Source organism: Macaca thibetana, chromosome 8, assembly GCF_024542745.1.
Source record: "Macaca thibetana thibetana isolate TM-01 chromosome 8, ASM2454274v1, whole genome shotgun sequence".
In the NCBI taxonomy this organism is placed as follows: Eukaryota; Metazoa; Chordata; class Mammalia; order Primates; family Cercopithecidae; genus Macaca; species Macaca thibetana.
The window spans coordinates 26348588-26370332 of NC_065585.1; the positions used below are offsets into that span (position 1 = coordinate 26348588).

General features: G+C 37.6%; 1 long non-coding RNA gene across 1 annotated transcript in view; it reads right to left on the reverse strand.

The window, feature by feature from the left end:
- Positions 1 to 21745, reverse strand: part of LOC126961564 (uncharacterized) — a 140017-nt gene that overhangs the window by 113107 nt on the left and 5165 nt on the right. The window contains exon 2 of the long non-coding RNA XR_007728333.1: positions 12429 to 12542. This is a non-coding gene — a long non-coding RNA (uncharacterized LOC126961564). The remainder of the gene's footprint in view (positions 1 to 12428; positions 12543 to 21745) is intronic.

Sequence of the window (21745 nt, forward strand, 5' to 3'; positions counted from 1 at the left end):
TTGCTCTCTTGCTCCCTCTTGCCACGTGACATGTCTGCTTCCCCTTTGCCTTCCACCATGATTGGAAGCTTCCTGAGACCCTCACCAGAAGCAGATGCTGGCACCACACTCACTGTACAGCCTGCAGAACCATGAGCCCATGAGCCAATTAAACCTCTTTTTTTTTTTTTTTTTTTTTTTTTTTTTTTTTTTTTTTTTGAGGCGGAGTCTCGCTCTGTCGCCCAGGCTGGAGTGCAGTGGCGCGATCTCGGCTCACTGCAAGCTCCGCCTCCCGGGTTCCCGCCATTCTCCTGCCTCAGCCTCCCGAGTAGCTGGGACTACAGGCGCCGCCACCACGCCCGGCTAATTTTTTTTGTATTTTTAGTGGAGACGGGGTTTCATTGTGTTAGCCAGGATGGTCTCGATCTCCTGACCTCGTGATCCGCCCGTCTCGGCCTCCCAAAGTGCTGGGATTACAGGCTTGAGCCACCGCGCCCGGCCTAAACCTCTTTTCTTTATAAATTACCCAGTCCCAGGAATTTCTTTGTAGAAACTCCAAAACAGCCTAACACACTGGTCATCTGGCATCTCCCCGACCACCTTCTCAACTTTACCCACCCTTCCCAAAAGTATGATCAGAGAGGTTGAGGTGTAATATTTTTCCTTTTCTGCCAACATAGAAAAAAACAAACTACATGTGCAGAGAATACTGCATAATTTTTCAACCCCTGCCTATGTCGGTCTTCACATTGAAGATACATGATTTTATTTGAAATACCATGGATATTCATACAATAAGAACAAACATTTGTCCCCACATTTAAAACAATATTTAGGGTTTATCTGGGTGAATTTTTTTTCTATCACCTTAAGTAGGTAGAGATAGGTGAAATTAGACTCTACTGAGCTAAAGTGAGGGCAAATATTACAACAAAACAAGGGATGCTGAGAGACAACATCTGTGGCTAACTTAGCCATGGAAAAAGCCCTGGAAATGGAAGAAAGTCTAACACGCTAAAAATGGAAGAAAGGAAGCATACCAAGTAATGCAGTCGCTCCACCAATGTCATTCTGGCCCATCCCAAAGGACCACAAATAGAAATATTCTGGAATCTAGCGCCACTGATATTTAAACTCAATTTCCCGCAAGGTCAGGAATAATAGCGAGTTATTTGTTTTACTAACTTAGGTTGCAAGTGCCTTGGGCGGATCCTGTGCCTTCTTCTATATCGCACTCAGCGCCAAGAACACTGTTAGCCATCAACAAAACCATAATAGAGCTAGAGCCTTTTCTAAAGGCCAACGAAAACACACACTGAGCTAATGGAGACATTTACAGGCAAAGGATTCCAGTTTCCTTTCTGAAAATGCCACCAAGACAGCATAGCTAATTAGGTCTTAGTAAATGACAGACTGACCAGAATGGTCCACCTGCCTTTATGTGTATACCAGACCATTTTTCTGCTAGCTTGGTTTTTATCTTTGCTTTTATTCTTTTAGCTATAAGTTAAAAGGTCTATTTTTGAAATTTCAAAAGGCTTTATCTGAGATCTGACTTGTGAGTTCACAGGAATTTCAGGAAAATGGGAATACAGAGCCTTAACATTGTAAAGAATGAATTTATTCACTTGAAGCTGTTCACTCATTCCTCTCCTACCCCTGTTACCTTCCCTTTGGCAAAACTTCAAAAAATAATTTTGTCCAAGGCCACCCAGAAATGCAATGACAATTCCAGGGACAAAATTCAGATGTTCCATGCAACCTTGCCTCTTACCCAGCCTAAGAGTAATCATAATTTTTCCAATATTCCCATTATGGTTGTCCTCATGACAGTCTAACTCAACCCTTGTTTGTGTTTCTGAAAATAACCCAAATTGATGGAGATAGGCATTGCAAATACGGGATACTGAAGTAGCACAGACTCGAAGTCTAACAAGTTCTCTCTGTGAACAAGAATGACTTTGACGTCCACTAAGTTTCTGTAAGCCTAGAGAAAGACCACAGAAGATGAATGTTAATCACTGGAAAGCTCAATAAGAATTAATGGAGCTTCTAATATAAGAAATCAGAATACAAATGTTTCTGTGTCCCTCACATTCTCTTCCTCCAAAATACTAGCAGAAAATGAAAAAACTACAAGTCATAGACTTTATCTACCAAAAAATGAATAAATAAAAATTTTTGGAGATGCCAAAGTATCAGCATAGAAGCCAAAACATACCAAAAACTTGCAATGCAGTATGGCAGAGCAGAGAGAAAATGGACCCTATAAGTAGATATGTCTGATTCTAGTTTCATTTGTTATTAGCATTGCAGTTTTCTAAAGCTCTCACAATTTTATTTCCCCACCTATAGAATTAGGACTAATAATTATGTATATAATTATATATATATATATGTTCCGAGCTCTTTCCATTACAAATATGAAAAAATTAACCCAAACTTGCTTAAGCAAAACAAATTAATTAATTAAAATAAAAGAAATATATTGAGTAAGTACCTGAAAAACCTAAGAGCCTCTAGCTTTTGGCACAACTGGATGCAGGTACGCAATGTTGTTAGGAAGTGATATGTTCTATAAGTCTGTTATTTTCTAAAATGACTTAATTTTCAAGCATGTTTTCCCATCATGGCTTCCAGAGCTAAAGGATAAAATACAGCCCCAAGTTCAGTGGAATAAAGACTTCTCCTTATGAAAAATTCTACTTGGGAAATGAACCTCATTTCTCTGGTCAGTTATATATCCATACCTAGAGGCAGGACTAGAAGGAACTACATGCCATTACGTGAATAAGGGTAAATGGCTTCAGGAAAGGCAAAAGAAACCAACACCCCCTGCAATAACACACTGGGGTTGTTGCAAAAAGAAACAAAGAAAACTCATCCCAGTACCTGTAATTTTGGACTAAGACAAATAATAAATTAAGTAATTTTTATTGCTGGACAAAATTTTGACTTCCAGGAAATATTTCCCTGTATTGACCCCAGTTAAGGCACATATTACATGCCCTAATGGAACCTCCATGATGTACATAATGTTCTGCCAAAATGATAAGGGGTAATTAGGTAAAGCTGCAAGATGGTGAGATTTTAGCTGGATTGAAAGGGAGCAGAAGATTTATCCAGGCTCAGAGGCACAGAAAGGTCATTCTAATGAGAAGTAATAAAACAAGTTGATGACTATATATTTTTTTATCTAAGAAAGAGTGATGTCAGTAAGATGGGCATTCTAACCAACAGAAAATGGCATATGATGAAGTAGATGTGTCAATATTAGTAGAAAGATTTTGCATACCTCCAGCAAAAATAACATTTACAAAATTAAGTTGTTTAAAATGCAATTAGTGAGGAAAGATTTTTAAAGAGCTCATTCAACATAGTTCTTTGAAAAGATATTCCTCCTTAAGCTGATCTCCTTTCAGTGGGATGGCCTGTGTACAAACATAAATTTGACAAATTAAGTTTAGAGCTCTTCGTTATAAGACACAATTAACTTACTCCAATAAAAAGGATGATTTATTGCTTTAAGCATGTTAATAAAAGCCCCAGCCACAACTGAGAAACAAAACATAGTTTAGAACAAGAATACTGTATTAATATACATGATGTGGGTTCAAACAGGGCCAAACAGTTCTTGAATTTCAGATAGAGGCCTGTCCAACAACAACCTTATTTTGAGCATTTCCAAGGTAGATTTCAAATAAATTATAAAAAGCAAGACAGAAATATTTAACTAAATGTGAAAATAGACTTTTAAACACAGTGAAAGTACCAACCATAAATAATTTTTGCAAGCAATATTAAGCCAGACTTACCATCCTTCCAGTAAAGCACCTACATCACACACTAAGAATCTTTTTATTTCTTCTGGCCATGATGAATTCATATGAGTTACCCCATTTTCAAAAAGATGTCTACAGAAGCTCTCCAGGCAGCCAAAAGCAGTATTCTCTCAAAATAGAAACCCCTTCTGAGTTCGACTTAACAGGTCTGTTATGATACTCTCAGAGAATTTACCAGTCTGAGGAGTTTTATTACATGTAAATGTAAATTTCTTCCAAGGCTTGAAGAAATTCACTCCATATTTCGGGAAATGAACATGTGATTTTTAAAAAATGTTGTTTTAATAAATGAAACAATAGTTCTTTCTACAAGGCACCTTGCACTACTGATTAAAAGCTCTTGTATGTTTACAACAAAGCAAAAATGCATTCAAACACATGAATATATGAGACAAAATTATTCAATATGCCCAAAAGCAAGTGAGGCTTGTATAGAGGCTAGGGTAAAGTAAAATAATCAATTCCTGTTACAGGTAGTGAGTGGCATTTGGTTTCCTGGAAGCTGAGGCAAAAATGGAAAGATGCCATGCATTACAAGTTAATTATAATAGCACAGGTAGAGCAGCAGGGAGGCTTAAAGGTAAAGTTAGCACTTTTTTTCTCAGAACAGAGCTTTGATCTTTTCAGGCTTGTGCACTTATCTGAAACGCCACATTCAGCACCACACAACATGAAATACAAAGATTTAGTCTTGTTTAAGTTTTATCTTATAGCTGCATGTGTGCGCACGTGCGTGTGTATGTACACAGGTGCATGTGTGTGTGGCCAGCTGTCTGTCTCATCTATAAAAGAACATCAATACATAAAACATAAAACTAGCAAACATCTCATTTTAAAAACTAGAGCACAAGAAGCCATCAAAATGAATTAAGAGTAAAATCCATCCCTGAATAACAGAATAAATCCACTGTGTGATGAAAGTGAATCCCTATGAAAGACACAATAAATTGACTTGTTGCCTGAGGATATTTAAGATTGAATGTTCACCAAATACAATGATTTTTTGTTTTGCAGAATTTTATGCTGAGTTGTTCTTTACAGAACTAATATGCCAAAAGACCCATACTGCTTCCTAAGTTTACGCTTAGACAGTATGACAAAGTTATCAGTATAAAGAAAGGCACTTTTATTTCTCTTCGTTTTAGCAGGAAGAGATAAGTTAATTCATTTCATACTTGTATCATGTTAATATAGATTAAAAAGACAAGTGTTAGAACTTACTCTTTTTAGGGCTAGATTTCCTTCAACAAGAACGTATATTTACTTGCTCTAATTTTGGCAAATATATTGAATGAAAGACATTGTAATACCTGAGGGACCGTCTGGATAGACCATATAGATTGGTTGACCCAAAGACAATTACTATCCAGAGAATCAGAGCCAGATGATGGAGCAATGATGAAGTTCACACATAGCTTTGAGATGCCCTTAAACCTGAGGTATGTCAATGCAAGTGCATAAAAATAAATTGTTACATTTTCAATTAAAAAAAAACATGAATTGGAAAGACAATGTCAAGAGAATAGGAAGACAAGCCACAGACCAAGAGAAAATATTGCAAAAGACACATCTGATAAAGGACCTCTGTCCAAACATACAAATACTCTTAAAACTCCACAATAAGAAAATGAACCCATTTAAAAATTAGCAAAAGCCCTTAAGAGCCACTTCACTAAGGAATATGTACAGATGGCAAGTAAACATAGGAAAAGATGTTCAATATCATATGTCATTAAGGAACTGAAAATTTGAATAACAACAATATACCACTACACACCTCTTATAGTTGCCAAAATCCAAAACACTTACCATACCAAATGCTGGCAAGGATGTGGAGCATGAGGAACTCTCATTAATTGCTGGTAGGAATGCAAAATGGTACAGCCATCTTGGAAGAAAGTTTGTCGGGTTCTTACAAAACTAAACATATTCTTACCATACAATCCAGCAATCACACGCCTTGGCACTTATCCAAATGAATTTTAAAATGTGTGTCTACACGAAAACCTGCACATAGATGTTTATAACACCTTTTCTCATAATTGACAACATTGGGAAGCAACGAAAATTTCCTTCAGTAGGTGAGTGGATACTGTGGTACCTCCAGACAATAGAATATTATTCAGCACTAAAAAGAAATATGCTGTCAAACCATGAAAAACATGCAGAAGACTTAAATGCGTATTACTAAGTGAAGAAAGATTTTAACAAATGTGCCGCTCTGGTGTAGAATGTTGATAATAGAAATGGTTGTGTATGTGTGGGAGAAAGGAGGAATATAGGAACTCTCTGTACTTTCTGCTTAATTTTGCTGTGAACTACAACAGCTCTAAAAAAGTTTATTAATAAACAAAAAACACGATGATTTCCTATATTGCGTTGAAACTAACATCATAACTTGCTTTTTTCTCCTCTTACAGGGATAGAAAGAGTGGTTATATGTTTATATTCCTTACGTCTAGAACTGCTGACTCCTAATTTTTACTTTATTTTCTGTCATTTTCTTCATTTTCTCTGTCCTGCCATCTCTGTTAATGACATATGTCAAATAAAAAAAATAAAAAAAAGAATGCTGCTTTGAGAGTAGCAATCAAAAGCCTTGTTTGAAAAGTGACTAAGATTATTTAAATAAGCACCCTGGAGATCAACTAGTTGAAACTCTTTAAGAAACCATTAAAAAGTCAGGAAACAACAGGTGCTGGAGAGGATGTGGAGAAATAGGAACACTTTTACACCGTTGGTGGGATTGTAAACTAGTTCAACCATTATGGAAAACAGTATGGCAATTCCTCAAGGATCTAGAACTAGATGTACCATATGACCCAGCCATCCCATTACTGGGTATATACCCAAAGGATTATAAATCATGCTGCTATAAAGACACATGCACACGTATGTTTATTGCGGCACTATTCACAATAGCAAAGACTTGGAATCAACCCAATGTCCATCAGTGACAGACTGGATTAAGAAAATGTGACACATATACACCATGGAATACTATGCAGCCATAAAAAAGGATGAGTTTGTGTCCTTTGTAGAGACATGGATGTAGCTGGAAACCATCATTCTTAGCAAACGATCACAAGAACAGAAAACCAAACACCGCATGTTCTCACTCATAGGTGGGAACTGAACAATGAGATCACTTGGACTCGGGAAAGGGAACATCACACACCGGGGCCTATCATGGGGAGGGGGGAGGAGGGAGGGATTGCATTGGGAGTTATACGTGATGTAAATGACGAGTTGATGGGTGCTGATGAGTTGATGGGTGCAGCACAGCAACATGGCACAAGTATACATATGTAACAAACCTGCACGTTATGCACATGTACCCTAGAACTTAAAGTATAATAATAATAATAAATATATAAATAAAAAAGAAACCATGACTGCCTCAGCCTTGCTAATCTCTTTTCTTATTACTCATCAATTCCGAATTCCATTAATCTCCTAGCCTAACATAAGAGTTTTCCAGAATGATCTGTCAGAAACACGTTCTTCTTCATGGTACTTCTTGCACATCTGTCACAATCGCTTTCCCTCAGGGTTGTACAGAAGGCATGATCGCATCCCCCACAAAGGACGTTTTCTTCCATCCTTGTCTCTTTATTAGATAGTACCCAGAAGTGCCCCAACAGACTTTCACTCAATACTCACTGGCCTAGATTATTCTTCAACTGAAGTTGGCAAGTGACTGGCAAGAAAAATTACCCTGTTTGGTCATGATCAATTACAATTTACACCGCAGGACTGAGAAGGGGGTTGGTTTTGTTTACTTATCACATGGAAGAAAAGTCCAAGTATTATAAAGTCTCACCGAAAAGAAGGGATCGAAGAAAACAAAAATGAAAGAGGGAGGAGGAGAGCAAGAGGAGAAGAAAGAATAAAAGAAAGGGAGTGAAAATATCTTTGGGATAAATAACCAACAGCATCTATCTACAGTTTTATAAAGACAATTTCAGTAGAGGGTAAGATTTAAAGTTCTATTAAAGCAAACATGGAGGGAAATTAGATGAGGAAATAAAGACAGTATACACAAACTATATTTTAACGGATATTGATGTACATGGAACAAAGATATATCCAATAGTTTACAGAGAAGAATATAGGGTCAAAGAAGTTTGAGTTAGTTTTAGTTTTGTTTTTAAGATAGGTGATATTGTGGCATATTTCTAGGCCAATATGAATAATCCTGAAAAGGGAAAGAAAATGATGTAGGAAATGTGACTATTATAGGATCCAACTCCTGGTGAAAATGAGATGGAAAGGATTTAAATTACTGATAAAGAGTTTTCTCTTTGCAACAGAAGTAGGTACAACCTTTTAATAGAAGGGATAAGTCAGTAGCTGAATACAAATGCTGAAAGTTTGATTGAATTGTTAGTTGGAAAAAAATGATAGTTCTTATGCAATTATATTTCTTTTCTTTCTAAAGTGAGCTTCAGTGTTACGAAAAGAGAGTAGGCAGATAGAGATGTTTGAAATTTGGGGAGAGAGGAGAATGTATGAGATTCTCAGAGAGAAAGGAAGTGCATTTTCTTGAGAAATATTACGGGGCAGCCTAGTAAAGTTGAGATTTTTAGCGTATCTTTACTGTTATAGCGTTGGCACAGAAGAAGTGGATAATTTGGTTGGGTGAGTTTGGGGTTTTGTCAGATAAATAGTATAATGGAGGGAAGATGAAGAAAAGGAGTTAAGGGTGCTTTTAAAAGAGTGTTACAGTACTAGCCCATGAAAATTTTAGGCTGCATAGGGGAAAGAGATGTAAGAACTGAGTAGAGGTGACAGATGGTGAAAAGGAGTCAGGTCAATAAGTTTAAAGTTTGAATGAGGTCAAAGAATGTTTGTTTGGGGAATATAAAAGGAAGTCACTAAAAAGTTGAAGGTGTGCAGAAAATGGTCAGAGAAAAGGGCTGGAATTAAAATTTTGAAGGTGCTATAACTACTGATGATGACAAGATGGCTGAACTAGAATGCAAAAATGATAGTTGGGATACCAGGATGTGGGATGGACTATTCACTTCTTGGATTCATCACTTATTTGCTCTTAACCTTAGATAAAGTAGTTCGCATCTATAGTTCTTGGTTTCTTCATCTTAAAAAGGAGGATAATAATATAAACCAATTCATAGGGTTGTTGTGAAATCTAAAAACGTTCATTATGTAAAATGCTTTCAGCAGTGCCTGGCATATTGTAAGCATTCAGTAAGTGTTCCCAGTTAGTACTATTTGCATTTATATCATGTATTTATTACTTTATTTTTAAATGGTGAAGTTCCTGAATATTTTAAGTATTCACTCTATAACAGGGACTGTTCTAAGCACTTATCTTTTTAAAAAATCTCATTCAATTCTCACAGTGTCCTTAGTGGTAGGTACTATTGTTATACCCATTCCATAATTTAACCAACAGGGCATAGCTAGTAAGTGACACAGACATGCTTTTAATCATATCAGTCTGCTTCCAGATTCTCTGTCCTGAAACACCATCCTATGCAGTGATTGACAGTGGCATAGGTGAATTCAGGTGATGAGAACACAATGAACGAGGAGAAGACATTTGGAGGGAGAGATATGAAAACAACAAGGAAGGGTAACGGATAATGAAGTCTATGACATGCACATCAAAGAATCCGGGGTTTTGAGGGAGGAAGGAAGATAGACAGCCTGGAAGTGACAGTGGGGAACAAGGCTTACAACACACAGAAGCATTTCAAGCATTTCCGACCAAAGGACAACATGAAAAAATAGCTTCAAATTTGGTCATCTAGTGAACTTGGCAGTTCCTTAGGATTCTGTCCTTGTCATTGTATTTTTATCCCAGGGAGAGAAAGTTCTTGTGAAATTCTTGTCCTCTACCCAATCTTGCTAAGAATCATACTCAGTTTAGGGGCAAAGCTATAAGGTTAACCAATAGGTTACCAAGATGATTTTTTTTAGTGACTCTCAGACCAGTTCCCACATGAAAGCATTGTTTTAAAAACAAAGCAAATTATCAAATGTGGGGACTTTTCTGGTATGTGAGATATTGCAAATAGTGTAATTAGATACAATGTTCCTAATTCCATTTACTTACATGACAGTTTCAAAAATCAATCTATCAACCAATCAAATGCTTTTCATAACCACATAGCTGTAGATGAGGGATTAGCAAAGTGCAGCCAATGAACTAAATTCAGTCTGTCACCTGTATTTACATGGCATAAGAGCTAAGAATTACTTTTACCATTATGAATGGGAGAAAAACGTTAAACGACTAATAATATTGCATGACATGCAAAACTTATATAAAATTAAAATTCTAAATGAAATAACTAAAATCTCCTTACAAATTAGCATTAACAGATAACATTTGCAAAAACATTTTTGATCACTTTAAACCCAGATTAAATAAAATGTTTTCCCCCCAAAGAGTTCCATTCTTATCTTCCCATTACAGAAATGTGTATGTGATTATTATTATGTTTTGAATTCCATCAATAAAAATCTTTTTTTGCTATATATTTGTCATATAATCACCTACACAATATTCACAATTTTATCTTTAATCCTGAGATGCTTAAGATATTTGATATCTGGACTCTTACAGAAAAACTTTGCTAATTTTTGGTCATAAATAATGAGTAGACACAGTTTATGTTAGTGTAGGTATTATCATGTGAATATTGTGAATGTGATTTGTGGGTGTCTGTTTATAAATGTAGCCATTTGATCACATATTCATTCCGCTCACAGACATTTATTGAGCTCCTATGCCAGAAACTCTCCTGGATGCTGAGAATACAAAGTTGAAAATAGGTAGTCATTGCTCTTAACAAAACCAGTCTTATTATTTTTTGTAGTGGTAATTTTGATAAAATTTAAGAAGAACAAATAATTTCTACAAAATTTTCTTTTAAATGAATACGCCCTTTTGTTTCTCCAACTCAATTGCCAGCTATAATTGGTTACTGAATTTTATTATTTTATAAAACATTTGATGAATTCACTGATTTTCAGTCTCAGCTAGAAAATTGGAGTAGGCAAACAAGACATCTCTCTCCGACCTAACTCCATTGGAGTGAGGGTCTTGTGACCTCTCTCTGCTATGCTTACCCCCTATTACGTCATTTGAATTTTTGGGGGGGAGTGGCGGTGCCTGGCATGCTACTTGGATAAACTCATCCAAGGTCTGTGTCTCCGTCAAACTGAACTGAGCATTGTCAGTTATCATAGCAATTGTGTTGCTCATCAGCAGAATTGAGACCCAAAGCCATTTCCATACTTTTCAGTAGCTAACGCTTATCCTTTTCTTTCTAAATTGTCTCTGACATCAATTGCCCTGCAGGATTTCAGTGTGGGTTTAGGGGACTGAACAGCCAATGAATTCAGGCTGTTCTTATAGCATGCAACCATAACTTGTGTTTAGCTTTCATAACAGAATCTTATCCAAAACTGTCTCAAAGATGCCAAAACCAATCTGAAACCACTTCCTAGGTCCATTGCATAACAAGTGGATGTGCTCTTCCCACCACATGATGAAGGGCCCTACGCAGTTAGATAGCTGATCATTTGAATGGTGAAAGTATTTGTCTCGCTGTTACATTTAAGCTACAAAATTTGCAAGATTTCTGGTTCTACATTGTTTATTGAACATTTTTCTATTCACATTCATTGCTATTCCTTCTTTAATGCCCGGGAAGAGTCTATTGCTATCTCTTTTCCCTCACATCCTAGAGTGAGCCTAATTCAGGAGCCCTCACTTTTAAATGTACCTCTTAAAGTACAGTGTTACTCATTGGGAATGTTCTGCCGTAGTTTAAAATTACCTTTAGTAAAATTTTGCCCTTTTTCTTTTTTTTTTTTTTTTTGAGATGGAGTCTCGCTCTGTCGCACAGGCTGGAGTGCAGTGGCCGGATCTCAGCTCACTGCAAGCTCCGCCTCCCGGGTTTAGGTCATTCTCCTGCCTCAGCCTCCTGAGTAGCTGGGACTACAGGCACCCACCACCTCGCCCGGCTAGTTTTTTGTATTTTTTAGTAGAGAGGGGGTTTCACCGTGTTAGCCAGGATGGTCTCGATCTCCTGACCTCGTGATCCACCCGTCTCGGCCTCCCAAAGTGCTGGCTTGAGCCACCGCACCCGGCCAATTTTGCCATTTTTCTAAGTGTTTGCTGCTTCCAGGGCCTAATACTTACACATGCAAATGCAGGCACAGCCAGAAGGTGGAGAATTCAGTTCTTCAGAAATTAAGGGGTCTTATTTTTTATGTTGAATCTGGACGTTGGCCCTCAGATACCCTTGATCAACTTAACCAATGATTTTCCCTACCTAAGCACATAAGAAAAAGATAGAAAGAGGATACAACATAAAAATCCCCTGAATTTCCTAAAGCCAGAGTTCCCAGCCCCTGCACTATTGCCATTTACTTCCCATTTCTGTTTGATCCAGTCAGGCATCTGAGGCCTCTAACTGGATCCAATCTAGTTAATGATCAGATCCAGTACAATCATGGACCCAGTCCAATTTCTGTCATAACTGCTGAACCCCGTTTAGATCTAAAATTTGCTCAAACTTGGAAAGCTCAAAATACAAATCCATGCAGCTTTGGAATCAGAGAACTTACCCATGATCCTCAGGTGCTACCAGAGGGCAGTGGACACAGTGGGCCCGGCAGGCATCTCACTTGGTGCCCCTAGGAGCTGCTGGGAGTCTACTGCAAATCCCACTCTGACATCTTCTGCAAGAAGGAAAACATTAGACAAATTAACTGAGTTTAATTGAGCAAAGAACAATTCAAGAATCAGGCAGCTGCCAGAATCAGAGATGCAGGAACTGCCACAATAGGAATTTCAGGGAAGGTCGAGGACCTGGGGATTTTCCTCAGGTGGTGCTGATGGATATCTTTTAGTTTACCTCCTGAATGAAGACAATTTTCTTAGAATTTATTTTAGAAGGTTTTAGTGCCATTAGAAGTAAGTCCCCTACTCAATTTGCCTGGTTCTAAACCCAGCTTTTTCCAATTGTATAAGCAAATAAATTATTTTAGGCATTTCAAAAGACCTCCTGGGGGAAATTTACATATATTATATATATTTACAAATAAATAAAAAATATATATATATAATATATATAACTTTTGTGGGAGTGGGATATTTGGGAATTCAGACTTTTACCTACTACCTACAGAACAAGAAATAGGAGAGAAAGAAAAATGAGTATTTAAGGGTTGCTTTGACAGAAATAAAAGAACCAGGGGACACAAAGTTTTTTTTTTTTTAACATATAAAATGCTTTTTTATTTCCCAAGTGTCCTGTTTCCCTAGCTCTGTCAAACACGATTGAGCTTATCTGCCTGGGAAATAGCAGGGCTATGGAAATTCTTATTTGGTTCAGCAGCCACCTGTTACCCCAAATGTCTTCTGTGGTAGCAATGTTGATTCTCTGAATCCTGCATCCATGAAAAAGAAGTGCCCATTCATTTCCTTTTATTTTACAAATATACAAAGCTGGAAGGTTGTGCTGTAGCCAGAGCACACTGTACAAAGAGGAGAGTTTGGCAATGCTGGAATAGGAAGGAATAAAATAACAAATTTAAGGCTGGAGGGGAAACAAATTGGAGGAAAAAAGTGAGATAAAAATTAAGTGTGCAGGGAGGGTGAGGATCACATCTAAACCTAATGGCCAGAGACCAGATTATGCAAATTATTTCAGGCAGCTCCATACTCTGCTCCACCCAAGCACCCAGCCAATGAAAGAACATTTCTTTAATTGATTTTTCATGTCTCTAAAACTACCAGAATTATCTAAATTCTTTAATGGTATAAAAAAAGAGATATTTTAACTTAATGAAATCAATGTGATGCCATTTTGATAAGAAAGTAATACATGAAGTGATTAATAAATTTGGGAGTTTCAGTTGAGCCCTATCTATACCCACTACCATCAAAATAAGAGCCTTCAATCAATTATATTTAGTGCATTCCATGTTTCTGGGAAGACATCATCATGTCCTCACCTTCGACATAATCCTTAGAGCCACTCTAGACTCCTCTGTCTCTTTCACCATCTCCCCAAGCTTTAGCATAAGAAATTACTAATACAGGTAGTATCTGCTTCCTCAATATCTCTCAAATCTGTCCTCTCCTGTCTATCCACACTACCACTACTGCAGCTTAGGTCATCCAATTCCTCATCTGGATTTCTGATATGAACTAAGTGGTCTTGTCTCCTGACTATACTTTAAAGAGAGAATTTGCTAAACTGCAAATCTGTTCTCATCATCTTCTTGCATATCTTTCTTTGGGGTCTTCCACAGCCCTCGGAATAAAGCTTACACATATCCCTATCCTTACAGTACATTTCCTTAATGGTCTTTCCAGGACAATCCTCTCATGTCTTTAGGGGCTATCCATGCTATGCCATAGTGACATTGCTTCTAACGTTTTATGCTGTCTCATGCCGTTGGAGCTTTGTTGTGATACTGGATAGTCTTGACTATTCATCTCATGAAACTGTGTTTCATAAGTGTAGAGACCGTGTCTTATTTGTTGTTGTAGCCATGGCACCTGGCATAGTGTTTGGCACATGGTATAATGAGGAAAAAAACTGGTAACTTTTAAAACAAATTGACAATTTTAAAAGGAAGAAGTGTTTGTGAGCTGGATACAGGTACCATAGTCATGACTGTGAAGCTATCCCTGACCATCCTAAGAAAACATAATGCTCCTGGAAGTTTGGGCCAATGGGAGAAGGCTAAGGTGGGTTATGGTCACCAGAAGAAAGAAAAAATAATAAATGCTTAAAAGCAAACTGTCTACTGCATAATTTTGCAGAGGGCTGGCCCTGATGTAAGGGATGGCTCAAAAGGAAATTACTGCCCGACACAGGAGGAAAGAATACCAATTATTTTTCTCTTAAGCAGGGCCAGGCCAACTCAACAGAAAACCAGAGAGGATGGGCAGTGCATTCCTGGAAGGAAGCTACTGGTGCTGGTGCCATCAGCTGGTTGACGAAAGAGACATGATCTAGGAGCCACCCAGCTGAAAGCTGGTACACCACAGACAGACATGCTTCTTGGAAACAACCTCTGGCCATCAGGAATTCAAGCTTAGCCTCAACTTCTCAGATGGAGCCTTCTAATTTTCCTTTTCCCTCCCCTGTGCTTCTTCCAGGAAACCTGCCTTGTCCTCTGTGGTAGTTGTGAAAGATCAAACGTGCCTTTTACCAAAAAGCCAGGACTTTCATCTCCTCCCAGCTCCTTTGCGTGTATCCACATGGGACGGCTCATACAGGGACACTCCTAGGACCTGACATGGGGCCACCTCCACTCTATGCCTATGAGCTTTTGTGTGGAATGAGAGTACACGAAGTCAAGGGGGAAGACCAGACCCACTAGTCTAAGACAGTAAATAATTATAGAATACTGTGACCATGAAATACACCACTTTGAATAGAATTTGTCTGTGATATATTTTGAGCCAAGACAATTTTTGCATGCTTTTATGCCACTTCTTCATGATGTTACTCATGCTAACAACTAACTTTAACCAAAACGTTACCAGGAGAATAAGGCAAAATCAGAAAACAAAACAAAACAAAACAAAACAAAAAAAAACCATGGCCTACCCAATTAATTGAAAATTTAAAAATAGTCATTGAAATGGGAGAAAGAGATCTGACTCCACTTTGGTACCCAATCTCTTCTCCCAATATTCCAATAAAGTTTCCAAACTTATCCAGACATTCTCCACCTGCTTCCCAATAACTTTTCAGTGGGTTTCTTCTACATGCCTACCTCCTCCATTCTGCCGAGTTGTACCAGTGCTTATAACCATTACAGCATAAAATCATTCCTCTTCCACTCTGTCTCCCCCATCATCTACCTTCCTTCTGGAAGGTAGGGATTTGTCTCCATCATCTCAACTTGTCATCATTAGGTCACTCGTTCCTTCTAAACACTACTTCCTGTGCCTCACTGCTAGACTGCCACCATGGCCAGGGATCATGGTGTAATTCAGCACATAAAAACCAATGCACAAGTACTGGTTGATTGTCTAATTTGGCTGATTCCATGTACCTGAACACAAAACTTTGGACATGGCAATATGTTACGTGTTGAAACTGTGTGCTCCATGTACACAGTTTATAAATAAAACCGTAGGGACCATGTCTTATTTATTGTTGCAGTCATGGCACCTGACACAGTGTTTGGCACACAATAGAAGGAGGCAAAAGACTAGTAACTTTTAAAGCAAATTGACAATTTTAAAAGAACAGAGTGCTTGTGGGCTAGATACCGAGATTACAGTCATGACTGTGACCCTATCCCTGACAGTACTAAGACAACATGATAGCCCTGAATGAATATAAAACATGTCCAAAGTTTTGTCTTCAAGTACACTGTTGCTCCTTTCTGAAACCTTCATTTTCTCACATTAATTTAAATACTGCATGCAGATGGAGGATTTTGTCTACCCATGAGAGTTTGATAAAATATCAACCCATGAGAAGGTTACAAAAGTACAGATGTTGTCAACCCTGAACATAATTTTGAGCTTGGGGAAGCAGTGACAATGTGGTCTAAATGATTCCTCACTCATGATGCTCACAGAAAAACATTCACAAAGCTCAATCAATAGCCCCAGTGAGGCTAGAAAATCAGGGTAATTCTGGAAATAGAGAGACCATAGGGTATATACAGAATAGCCATTGATGGATGATGTACTGTTTTTATAAATCATAGGGTTTCTAGCCCACAGAACAACTCGATTTCTTTGACTAACCCACAGTATTTTTAGCCATTGCACTGACAAGTTCCATGTCTGAATAATATTCCTCTTTTGCTTCCTCAATTCTTGTGTCTTCCTTCCTTCCTGCTGTGAGATGCTGTGTCTACTGTGTCTTGCTAAATCACTACCATATTTACTTGTGTTTTTTCTGCCAACATGCTCAAAACCTGTTTTGTCCCCATCTGGGGGAAAAATATAACTTGAAAAAAGTAAAAAGAAAATTGTGTCTCTGTATGAATAGATATATTCCACGGTATTTTCTACCTCATTTTGAGCCCTTCCTGGTTACCAGGTATCATTAAGCAATTAACACATACTATCACATTTAAAATTCACCACATTCACAGTTTAGGTACCTGTTATTACCTTCAGTTCAATTTATGAGGAAATGGGCACAGAGAAACTTTTCCAATGTCATTTGCTAGTATATTGTAAAGCCAAAATTTGAGCCTAGGTCAGTTCAAACTTTTAAGTCTTTGCTACTAATCTTCTATGACTTTGAAGTCTGGATCTTCATTTGCCATTGCTGCCTCCAATTCTGGACATGTTCATCAATTTCAAAAGAATTCTTGTCTAATGAAATTGTGTGTCACATAAGAGCACAGAAATCATAATGATACAACTAAGACTGAAAGAATTTAAATGACTTATTGTAAGATGTTAAAGCTATTTCATGCCATCTCAAATCAAAACTAAGTTTTTCCTGTCCTTCTGTTGTTCTTTTATCCTTCTTACAACACTGTGACCCTTATATTTTTCCTATTTTTTTAAGAAACAGAGTCTTCCTCTGTTGCCCAGGCTAGAGTATAGTAGTACAATCATAGCTCATTGCAGCCTCAAACTGCAAAGCTCAAGCAATCCTCTTGCCTCAGTCTCCTGAGTAGCTGGGACTATAAGCAAGCACCACGTCTGGCTATTTTTTAAATTTAATTTAATTTTTTGTAGAGATGGAGTCTTACTATGTTGCCCATGCTAGTCTCTTGGTCTCATGCAATCCATCCACCTCAGCCTCCTAAAGTGCTGGAAATACAGGCGAGATCCACTGTACCCAGTCTTATTTTTTCTATGAATTTTTGGTGAGCAGTATTTCTTTTCCTTCACAGAAGCAGCCCTATTTTGTCAAAGAAGAATGAAACATCTCAGAGGCAGAGATCCAAATACACTTGACCCTTGAACAATGCAGTAGGTTAGGGATGTCAACCCCTTGTGCAGTTGAAAATCCATGTATAACTTTTGACTCCCCAAAAACTTAACTAATAGTAGCCTAGTGTTGACTGGTAGCCTTACTGATAATATAAACAGTTTGATTAACACATATTTTATGTTATATGTATTATATACTGCGTATCATTCGAAGCCATAATGTACACACTAGATAAATAAACCTTTTTTATTCTTAAGACTCTTGGTTATGAAGGATGATTATGTAAATGCAAGATGTGAATCTATACGTTCTCACTTTATAAGTTGCCCGTGGGAATTCACTTCGTTGGTGGATGAGACTAAACACAAGCAAGCCAATGCTAGGCAAGCTTCAAATTGGGCCTCTTCATTTTGGATGGCCTCCTGCACCCCTTTATCTTTCTCCTGTCTCCTGGAATTCATCTTCTTCCCTGCTCATCTACCACCTGTCTATAGTTTCTCACTGATTTGGCTGCCCAAGCACAAATAGTACTAACTTCTCTTTTCTCGACCCCTGTTACCCTCTCTCTTTTTCCTTTCCATGAATTCTCATTTGCTAAGCTGGATGATCTCACTTAAGTTTTTGAGGTTTTGAGATCTCTATTATTCTTTTCCATTCGTTCCCCTGTCCTTTGCTGAGAGCTCCCATGACCTTCCAATACCTTCTTCAGTCCAGCCCCTAAAAAAGAATTCCACCAGAACAGAGCCTTGCTGTAAACTGGGAACCTTTCCAGTACCCCTTTTCCATGACTACTGCCCTATCAACATTTAAACTATCTGAATACTCTTCCTTCAAGTCTTACACTTTTGGGTGGTTAATGAGCACTAAAATTACTAAACTAATCCCAGCAAATGTGTGAGCTTCCTAATAATTCACCCCATAGTAATCAAATTCAAAAGCACACGTGTATAGAAAACCCTCTCTAGAAGTGGCTGCATTTAAAGACAGCAAGATAGGTTCCTCTAATCTCATAATAGAGACTAATCACTGCTGGCTTTCTTGACCTCCAAAGCTAAGTTTATTACTCCAACTCTTGATAATTACCATTTCATTTCTCATTGTGTCCCTTAAATTACATGTTTCAAATAGATGGTTTATAATTTCATTAGATGATAGTAAAAGCTCTATTTTTCCTTTTACTTATAGGGTATTTTTTTATTATTATAATTTTTCTCAGAACTTCTCTGAGCTTATTTCTTTTTTTTTTCTTCTTTTTTTTTTTTAATTATACTTTAGGTTCTAGGGTACATGTGCATAATGTGCAGGTTTGTTAAATATGTATACTTGTGCCATGTTGCTGTGCTGCACCCATCAACTCATCAGCATCCATCAACTCGTCATTTACATCACGTATAACTCCCATTGCAATCCCTCCCCCCTCCCCCCTCCCCATAATAGGCCCTGGTGTGTGATGTTCCCCTTCCCGAGTCCAGGTGATCTCATTGTTCAGTTCCCACCTATGAGTGAGAACATGCGGTGTTTGGTTTTCTGTTCTTGTGATAGTTTGCTGAGAATGATGATTTCTAGCTGCATCCATGTCCCTACAAAGGACACAAACTCATCCTTCTTTATGGCCGCATAGTATTCCATGGTGTATATGTGCCACATTTTCTTAATCCAGTCTGTCACTGATGGACATTTGGGTTGATTCCAAGTCTTTGCTATTGTGAATAGTGCCGCAATGAACATACATGTGCATGTGTCTTTATAGCAGCATGATTTATAATCCTTCGGGTATATACCCAGTAACAGGATGGCTGGGTCATATGGTACTTCTAGTTCTAGATCCTTGAGGAATCGCCACACTGTTTTCCATAATGACTGAACTAGTTTACAATCCCACCAACAGTGTAAAAGTGTTCCTATTTCTCCACATCCTCTCCAGCACCTGTTGTTTCCTGACTTTTTAATGATCGCCATTCTAACTGGTGTGAGATGGTATCTCATTGTGGTTTTGATTTGCATTTCTCTGATGGCTAGTGATGATGAGCATTTTTTCATGTGTCTGTTGGCTGTATGAATGTCTTCTTTTGAGAAATGTCTGTTCATATCCTTTGCCCACTTTTTGATGGGGTTGTTTGGTTTTTTTCTTATAAATTTGATTGAGTTCTTTGTAGGTTCTGGATATTAGCCCTTTGTCAGATGAGTAGATTGCAAAAATTTTCTCCCATTCTGTAGGTTGCCTGTTCACTCTGATGGTACTTTCTTTTGCTGTGCAGAAGCTCTTTAGTTTAATGAGATCCCATTTGTCAATTTTGGCTTCTGTTGCCGTTGCTTTTGGTGTTTTAGACATGAGGTCCTTGCCCATGCCTATGTCCTGAATGGTATTACCTAGGTTTTCCTCTAGGGTTTTTATGGTTTTAGGTCTAACATTTAAGTCTCTAGTCCATCTTGAATTAATTTTCATATAAGGAGTAAGGAAAGGATCCAGTTCTAGCTTTCTACTTATGGCTAGCCAATTTTCCCAGCACCATTTATTAAATAAGGAATCCTTTCCCCATTTCTTGTTTTTGTTAGGTTTGCCAAAGATCAGATGGCTGTAGATGTGTGGTATTATTTCTGAGGGCTCTGTTCTGTTCCATTGGTCTATATCTCTGTTTTGGTACCAGTACCATGCTGTTTTGGTTACTGTAGCCTTGTAGTATAGTTTGAAGTCAGGTAGCGTGATGCCTCCAGCTTTGTTCTTTTGATTTAGGATTGTCTCAGCAATGCGGGCTCTTTTTTGGTTCCATATGAATTTTAAAGCAGTTTTTTCCAATTCTGTGAAGAAACTCATTGGTAGCTTGATGGAGATGGCATTGAATCTATAAATTACCTTGGGCAGTATGGCCATTTTCATGATATTGATTCTTCCTATCCATGAGCATGGTATGTTCTTCCATTTGTTTGTGTCCTCTTTTATTTCACTGAGCAGTGGTTTGTAGTTAGGGTTTATTTTTAATTTAAAAAGTGATGCAAGCTTGTTTTCACAATTAAATATAAGAGTAGTGAAGAAAAGGTTAACAATCTCACTTTACCCCATTTCTACTCCATCAACTCTGATTAACCAATGTTAACAATTTTGTATGTATTCTTCTACCTTGTTCTCTGTGATCCAAAAAATTATATCCAAAATAAGTACGTATGTTCACACAAAGATATGCACATGTGTAAATAAAGTATATTATTGTACTTCAAACATGGGATCATTTTATACCTATGACTCTTTTGCTTACTTTTGTTCTTAATAACATATCATGGATATCTGTCTGGTCATTATATTCTATATTATAGAGCCCTATAGTTTAGTCAAGCTTCTCTCTAATAAGAGATACTCAGGCTGTTTCTAGTTCCAGTGCCACTATAAATAACAATACAGGAAGTATCACTTAGTATAGCTTTGCATTTAATGTTTTTTCAAGCTGTAAGATGTATTTCCCAAATTGGGATTACCCAGGTCAAATAAAATGTACATATCCTGAAGAAGGTTGGTTAGAGTAATTCTCACTCTCATTAACAACATCCCAAAGTGTCCATATCCTTGGCATATTTATAATATCATTTTTAAAACTATAAATATATTATTTGTTATAAGCATACAAATGGGTATGTTTGTGTGTATGGGGGCTTGTGTCTACTATAATGAGACCCTTAAAACTAGGGGACTGAGGTGGAAGGAATGAAAACAGTTACCTGAGGGCCACCTTTAAAAAGGAATACTAACATTTTTGTATGTGTTAAACCTGGTTGAAAATACTGCCAATGACCCTTCTGGGAGCATAAAGATAGAGGTAGACATTTTAGGAAACATGAAAGCAGCCTTTAGAATGGGTCTGGAAAGAGGGAGAATGTTGTTATTAGCAGCAAATTGCAAAACAAGCAAATTGTTCTAATTTAATGTCTGTATATGGAAAATTTGGCCAGTTTCTTTATTTTTCCTATGCTTTGTCGATCTGTGTAGCGACTTGTTCCCTGAAGTAGCTCAGAGTA